The following is a 7,367-nucleotide window of genomic DNA, read 5'->3' as shown; positions in this document are numbered from 1 at the left end:
TTGTTTTAATTTACATATTCTTAAGCAGTATTTGGAAGTAGCTATTTCATTGGATTCTTGCCAAAATCAGGTATTACTATTTTAAGAAATCCTGATTAATCAGATCATTGGGGAAATACTGTATTATTGCTTTAGTATTATATACTGTTGAGATTACATTTTATTATATATGCATACTGACTTTTGTGATTTTAGGCATCTATTCAGAGGAAATAAATGCTGTGTTTACTGGCTAAAATAACTCTAGATTAGAAACAAATGAACTGATCATTTTAATTTCCATAATCACTATAGTAGGTATTCTTACAATTAGTTAAGAAATAGTGTCACAGATAGTATCTTAAGTAAACTTTTAAGTAGCTTACTGTTCATCCAGAGACCTTTATAAGCAAATTCACCTAGCAGTCAGACAAGAAGAAAAAAAACAAAACAAAAAACTGATGAATCATCACAGAATTTGGATGGTTCTCCAGTGTTCTTGCTGCTGATAGACTTTTTACAAACGTTTCCTATACTTTTTTCTTACGGTTTCTTTACATGCTAAACGGGATAATTTAGAACTCTCCCTTCAACGGGGCTGATTTCATTTCCAACAGTCAAGGGAAGACACAAACAGCTCGGTGTTACTTTGTCAATTAAACCAAGGTGGAGGAGGGGGAGGGTGGGCACAGTGATAAATGAGCAGTCATTTCAGTGTTTTCTTTCCAGCAGAAATCAGAGCCAGATTACACTTTATCTATCCCTGACTTTTAGCAAGATAGATAGCCACGCAAAATTTTCGGGTTCAAATAGTCTCCATCAAAAGGGCTAAAACCCTCATTTTCTGGCCACACTGAACTTTCATCTTTTAACTGAAGGGATCCAGTTTCTTCTACTGAATAAGAGAGAATTTATTCAAATTACTTTCCTGGTCTTAGATCTTCAACCAAAATAAAAGCAAACAATGAAAGAAATTGACATCATTGCTTGATGCAGAGTGGGTTTTTTTAAAGTGGTTGTTCAAAAAGAGCTGTTTCAGATCCTGAGAACAAAGTGATCAGGTTTAATTGTCACCAATAGTCAGAATTACTGTTCAGAATAATGTATTTGTTAGGTGTCTAGCCTTAAATTTTTTGCATTACTTGATTATACAACATTGACCTTAAATCCAAGGCAACAATAAGTTACATTAAAAGCAATGTACTGTTGAGAAAAAAAAAACAACCCTTTTGACTGCATTTCAAGTTAGGAATTTACCTATTTATTATTGTTGGTTGCTGTTCAGTACAACTGTCTTGTTTTTAAAGAACTTTATATTTTTATATGTTAATGACAAATAAATGAAGGGAAAATTTTAGTTCAGAAATACAGAAAAAATGAATTGGCTGTGTTTTGTTCTTTTCTCGTTGGAGGTATGTAGGGTTGGAGGCTTTAGAGTGAATCTGTTGCAGACTCGAAGACAGCAAAGTCTAAGTCATCTTCAATTAAGAACCAGTAGGTACATTATGGTCGCATTCCATATTAAACAGAATTAAATTTCAGGTTCAAATATTGTCAGTGCTTTAAAAATATATATGAGAAAAAACAAAAACACCCAAAAGACTTCTAAATGACCCCTCTGATATATGACCCGGACGCTGCCAGACCAAATGATTTTTACCAAGTTGGACCCTCCAGGGTGGGCTCAGGACTGGTCACCTGCAGGGCAACGCGGCCAGGTCGCAGATTTGGTGACCTTTTTGAAACGTGGCGGTAAGGTGACGCCAGAGAGTGAGCGGAAATCCCTGAAAGGTCTTACGGCTGCAGCCCGAACCCCTCCAGCCAGGAGAGGGCATCTTGGCGGGCAGAGGCCGCCAGACGGCCGCAAGTGGAGACGCACGTTTCTACCGCGGTGCGCGCCCCTTCGAGTCGGGAGCAGGTGGGAGGATCCTGCTTTCCGCCCCAGCACCGCCTGGGTCAGAGGGACTGTCCTCTCTCTCATTGCCCAGTCCATTTGTCAAGGCCCAGCGTCGGATAAATAGCTGTCTTCCCAGACCTTTATAGTGACTAATCCAAATAAATCGCAGTCACTTTTACTGAGCGCTTCAGCGGGCAGCCGGGCTTTAATGGCTCTGCTCCCAGACCTCCAGGGAAGACTGGCCATGGCCTTTGCGCCCACGTCCGTGCCCCTGGAGCCTCAGCATCCCTTCCGGCGACGTGGGACCACTGGGAGCGGTGGCAGCCCAGCCTCAGCATGACGATCTGCCAGCAGGAGTTGCCCTCTGGGGACTTGGGTTAAGAAATGAGGAGAAAGTCTCTCATCTTCTCTGTGGTCTTATCTGGAATTTTAACTCCTTGGCCTGGTGTGAAGATCTCCCCTCTGGGATCTTGTTTCTCCCTATCTTTCTCCTCCCTAACCCTGCTGCTCCAAGTCTCAGAAATTTGAAATATTTTCCGCATCCCACTTGAAGCTTTAAGTCCAATCAAACCGGATCTTACCGATTTCCTCCGAGATTTTTAAAGCTTTGATCCCGAAACTTAGGACTCCATCTCTCTTACTCCCATCCTTTCCCTCTGGGATCCCTCTGGATGCCTGCTCAAAATACCTGCTGGCGCCAGAGGAAATTCACTTGTAACAGATACCCAGCGGGTGTAAAACCAACACTCTGCTTCCAGGGTCATTTTCCTCCCCACCTTCTGCCCCATCAACTTGTCCCTTAGCGAGGCTAACACCGGGAATTACTGTGAATCCTGAGTGCCGGCCTGGACGATTTGGAACCACGTTAATAGACCCGATGATTGCTATCTTACACGTTGCTTCCCGGGCTCTGCCCTCCTTGCTCCCTGCAGCCCTGGATTCTTGGCGTTTGTGAAATTAATGTGAGGTCCAGGATGGGTCCACAGGTAGCTTTTGTAAAAGGATCCAGCAGGTCTTCAAGGAAACCTCAAAATATCTAAAGTAAAACGGAAATGTTCCATTTGCTTCTAAAAAACCATTATTGAAGTTAAAAAAAAAAAAAAATCCAAGGAAAACCCAAATCTCACTCACTTCATTTTGGCAATATTCAAGTACACTACTAGAAATATCTAGTAGGTGACATAAGTTTGTAATAGATTAATTTGCAAATATCACGTACTTTTTATGTGTAAGATGAATCACTCATGAAGAAAGAATCTATGTTACATTTGAGGGAAATGATAATTATGAGAGGAGACTAATTTTCTTTTTCCAAACATTTGTAAGAGTGTCAAGTGGGTTTTATCTGAACAAATGAAAATATTGTGATAATGTTTCTTTTGACAAAAGCGAAACCTAATAGTCCAGTAACAAAATGTTTTCAACTCACTGATTTTCTTATTCAATTTTATTATCTAATATCACCCCTTTTTTTCAAATTTCACTGTTTACAAATTATTTGGCATGCATATGATTACTATGCAAAGCTCTCGAGCTTTATAAAATATGGAAAAGAAAGTATGTGCTGTGCTTACATTTGTAAATGTTTAAGTTTGTTGGAGAGGTGGTGGATCCATCTAACCGATTTTAGTTGAAAACTCACCTGAAAATTTCTGTCTTTCAAAGGGGAAAGAGTAGCTCTGGCGTCACTTTCTGCTTGGCCCTGGCTTTGTGCTGTTGCACAGTACTCTAGTTTCCCAATAAATGCTCACAGAGTTCATTTTGGTTGAAGGCTAGAGAGGAAAGCTGGAGCAAAAGAAAGCTCTTGCTCCAACTTCCCTGTCACTAAGAACTTGAGGGAGAGTAAGTAGCAACTCTGAGGGAGAGTAAGTAGCAGCTCTGCTGGCTGGAGGTACAATTTCAGTCAAGATTCCTGATGGCTCACGTTTGTTTTACTTTCTATTGTGGCATCATCACTCTTATGGCCATGAACTTCTGGAACTTTGCTGAGCAGAGAGTTCCTCCGTTTTATAAATCAGCTTTGGAGGACCTTGCCTGATTTGTTAATGCGTGATGGCATTTAAATAGTAGTTAAAGGTAAGGTACAGATAGATACTGGGAATTAGTAATATCTTCCTGTGGGGGACAATATGCCACATTTCAGAGATTTGGGGCTCTTGGGAGAAGCCAAGAGTGACATATAATTTTTGTTAGTTGAAGTATTTCTGGCTTATAAGGGTTTCCAGTTTGTTTCTTTGCCACAAAGAAATGGTAGCAAATATCAGCATATGGAAATTATAATTTAAAGATAGAATCTTCTAGGCTCCGGAAAGCTAGGGTGATTTGAAGAGTGGTAAGGGGAAGATATGAAATACTATATGAATTAAAACTAAGTGTCAATGTTATAATTGCTGGGTTTGTTTGTTTTTTTAAAACTTTTTAGAGAAGGAGGGACTCAGAGTTGGAGAGAGTTTCTCAGGATTACCAAATTAGATTTCTGAGTTGTTCATTATGGGATTTATTTGACAGTTAAACTGTGCAAGGTCAGTTAACCAACTGAATTTTCTTTTTCTCACTTCAGAATATTTTGGTGGGTTACAGAGCATAACAGTATTGTTTTTGATATTAACTTACCCTGAAATTAAATCAGTGTTTGACATCACTTAAGGTAAATGATTAGCTTCAGGTTAATCCTGACAAGCATGAATACAAAGCTTCACTTTGGTAAAGTTGAGGCAAATTATTGTAGTATTAGAACAAAACAACACCAACAAGAAAGGAATGGAAAAAAAAAGATTAAGATAAAAACAATAATTTAATGCCTGCTGCAATAATTGTATTACTTTTGATTTCTCTTTGTTGACATAATTTTTAAAAATTTTGTAACATCTTCAGGTTTTTTTTTAAGGGGAGATATAAAAAACATTCCTTAAAATAGTTTGGAAATACAAGAATTATATTATTAAAAAAAAAAAAAAGCCTCCCGTAATTTTCAAGTGAATCTGATTTGCGTAGTAAATAATTATGCTTCCAAATAACAAATCTAAGCCCAGAAAATTATTCAAACCTCCCTTATGCTTTTTGAAAACAATTTTATTGAGATATAATTCAAGTACTATACAATTCATTCATTTGGAGTATACAACTCAAGGTTTTTTAGTACATTCACAGAAATGTGCAAACATTACTATAATCTAATTTAAAATATTTTTATTCCCTTTCACCACAGAGAAACCACCTGCCCATTAGTAGTCACTCGCATTCCCTCCTTCCACTCCAGCTCTAGGCAGTCACTGGTATACTTTGTCTTATAGATTTGCCTATTCTGGACATTTCATATAAATGGGATTATATAATATGTGGGTTTTTTGTTACTACCTCCTAAGCTCTTTTAGTTAACATATCTTTGAAGTTCATCCATGTTGCAGCATGTATCGATTGGTATTTCATTTCTTTTTTTAGTTGAATAATATGCTATTACATAAATATACCACATTTCATTTATCCTTTTAACAGGTGAAGGACATGAGATTCTTTCCATGTTTGGAGTATTAGGACTAATGCTGCTATGGACACTTGTGTATGAGTTTTTGTACTCTACTCTGCTTTGATTGGATATACTTCTTGATCATGTGATAGTATGAAATTTGTTCTCCACTTTGAAATTCTTACAATTCTAACCTAAGTTTTTCTGACCATTTATGAGGTTATGAGTTGTTTTTTCTCTTATATGCATACAATTTATCTCTGAGAGGCACTATAGGGGTAAAGAGTTATTTGATTTGTTTATTTCTTTGAACCAGTTAAAATAAAGTCACCTGGAAAGGAAAAAAAAAAGTTTTCATTTGCATATAGGCAAATGAATAAAGTTCATCAAATTAATCTTCAAATATTAAGAATTAGCTATCTTTATTTCTGGACTTTTCATTTGATGCAATTTTGATGATATTTCTTCTTTTGTTGACTGTGATAACCCTAAATTCTTGGATGCTTGCTTGCTATTGTAATCCCTATATTCCTACAGAATATTCATTTTATACTTTAGTCAGTATTCTCTTTCATTTGGTAAGCAGGGCTTCTTAAGCCTTTTTAGGTTTGGTTTTATCAGTAAGCATTTGACTTTAATGACTGCAGAGTCATTTGCATTCTTAAGAGGGGAGCTAAAATACTTACGGTGTTTTGATTATCAAATGCAATGAATCTGGTTCCAACACATATTTTAAAACATTTCTTGTTTCCAAAGTAGAACTCCAAGAAAAACAGATGGTATAATATTAGATGGACTAGACAGCTGTTAGCACTTGTGTATGTTCTCTGTAGAAAAGGGTCATACTTCATTCAACAGATATTTATTGATTGCCTGTCAACACAATATTGATATTGTTGATGTTGATGAGTTTCTTCTGTTTTTTTTAAAAATATATCGTTAAGGATTTACATTATTCCATTAAAATAAATAAAATGCTGCTCAAGACTGGACCACTTTGAATTGTGGCATCCTTTGAGATTAAACTTGCGTGGTATGCTTAAGTATAACTTGTAAACATTAGTATTAAAATCTCTTTGCTTTAGGATATTATTTATCATATAGATTTATTTTGGGTTCACCTGACACCTCCTAGAATGCCTGAGAGATTTTGGAACTCAAAAATGACATGGAACATAATCTGTAGCACATAACTAGTTACTATCTTTGAGAGGCAGGTGATTCTGTTGAGAAACCATATAATTAACCTAATTCTCACTGAAGTAAGATTGTACAGAGTGAATTCTAGAGCTGGTGGTTGTTATAACATAGTAATAATTAGAAATTGTAGATAATTCAGAAAAAGGAAATCTACTTCGGTAGCATCAGCAACTCCTTTGTGAAAATCTCAGTGAATTTGATGTTTCCAAGGAAATAAAATAGATCTCAGTCAGTTTGCAAGAAAAGTTTTAAAGAGATAGATTCTAGATATTTAGGTTCAGCTATGGAGAAAGTGTTAAAATCATAATCCCCCTCCCCCAAATGCCACTGACTCTTTTATAATCTCAGCAGTCCAGATCTACAATTGTATTTCATTTGGGGAAAACAAAACAAAACAAACAAACAACAACTCATGAATTTGCCTGAGTTATGTGAAGTGTGGAGCTAATGCAATTAGATTCAACAGGACTTCAGGGCTTTCTAATTCCCTTTATCTCCTGTGTCACTTTGATTAAATGCATCCATCTTTTAAACCCAGACACAAGCTATATTCCCAAAGTCCCTCTAAAAAAATCATAAAGACAGGAAGTGACTTTGAAGTAGGGTTAGGTGAGTGGTTTGAGAATAGGTTTTAGACATGGCAGCATGAAATCCTGAGGCATGAAGTTCAGATGAAGACACTCCACTCTTTTGACATCTAAATGGCCAAAACTTTTGATCCCCTTTTCCTGCTCTTGCACTTCCTGCAGAGATCCTGCCCAGCAGACGTCTCCCTGAACTTTAAAGCTTAGTTCCAAGTGTGTTCTTGCACAGGACAAAACATAT

This window comes from Furipterus horrens, unplaced genomic scaffold, assembly GCF_987537825.1.
Source record: "Furipterus horrens unplaced genomic scaffold, mFurHor1.1.pri manual_scaffold_6, whole genome shotgun sequence".
Classification (NCBI taxonomy): Eukaryota; Metazoa; Chordata; class Mammalia; order Chiroptera; family Furipteridae; genus Furipterus; species Furipterus horrens.
This window is presented reverse-complemented; position numbering follows the sequence as displayed.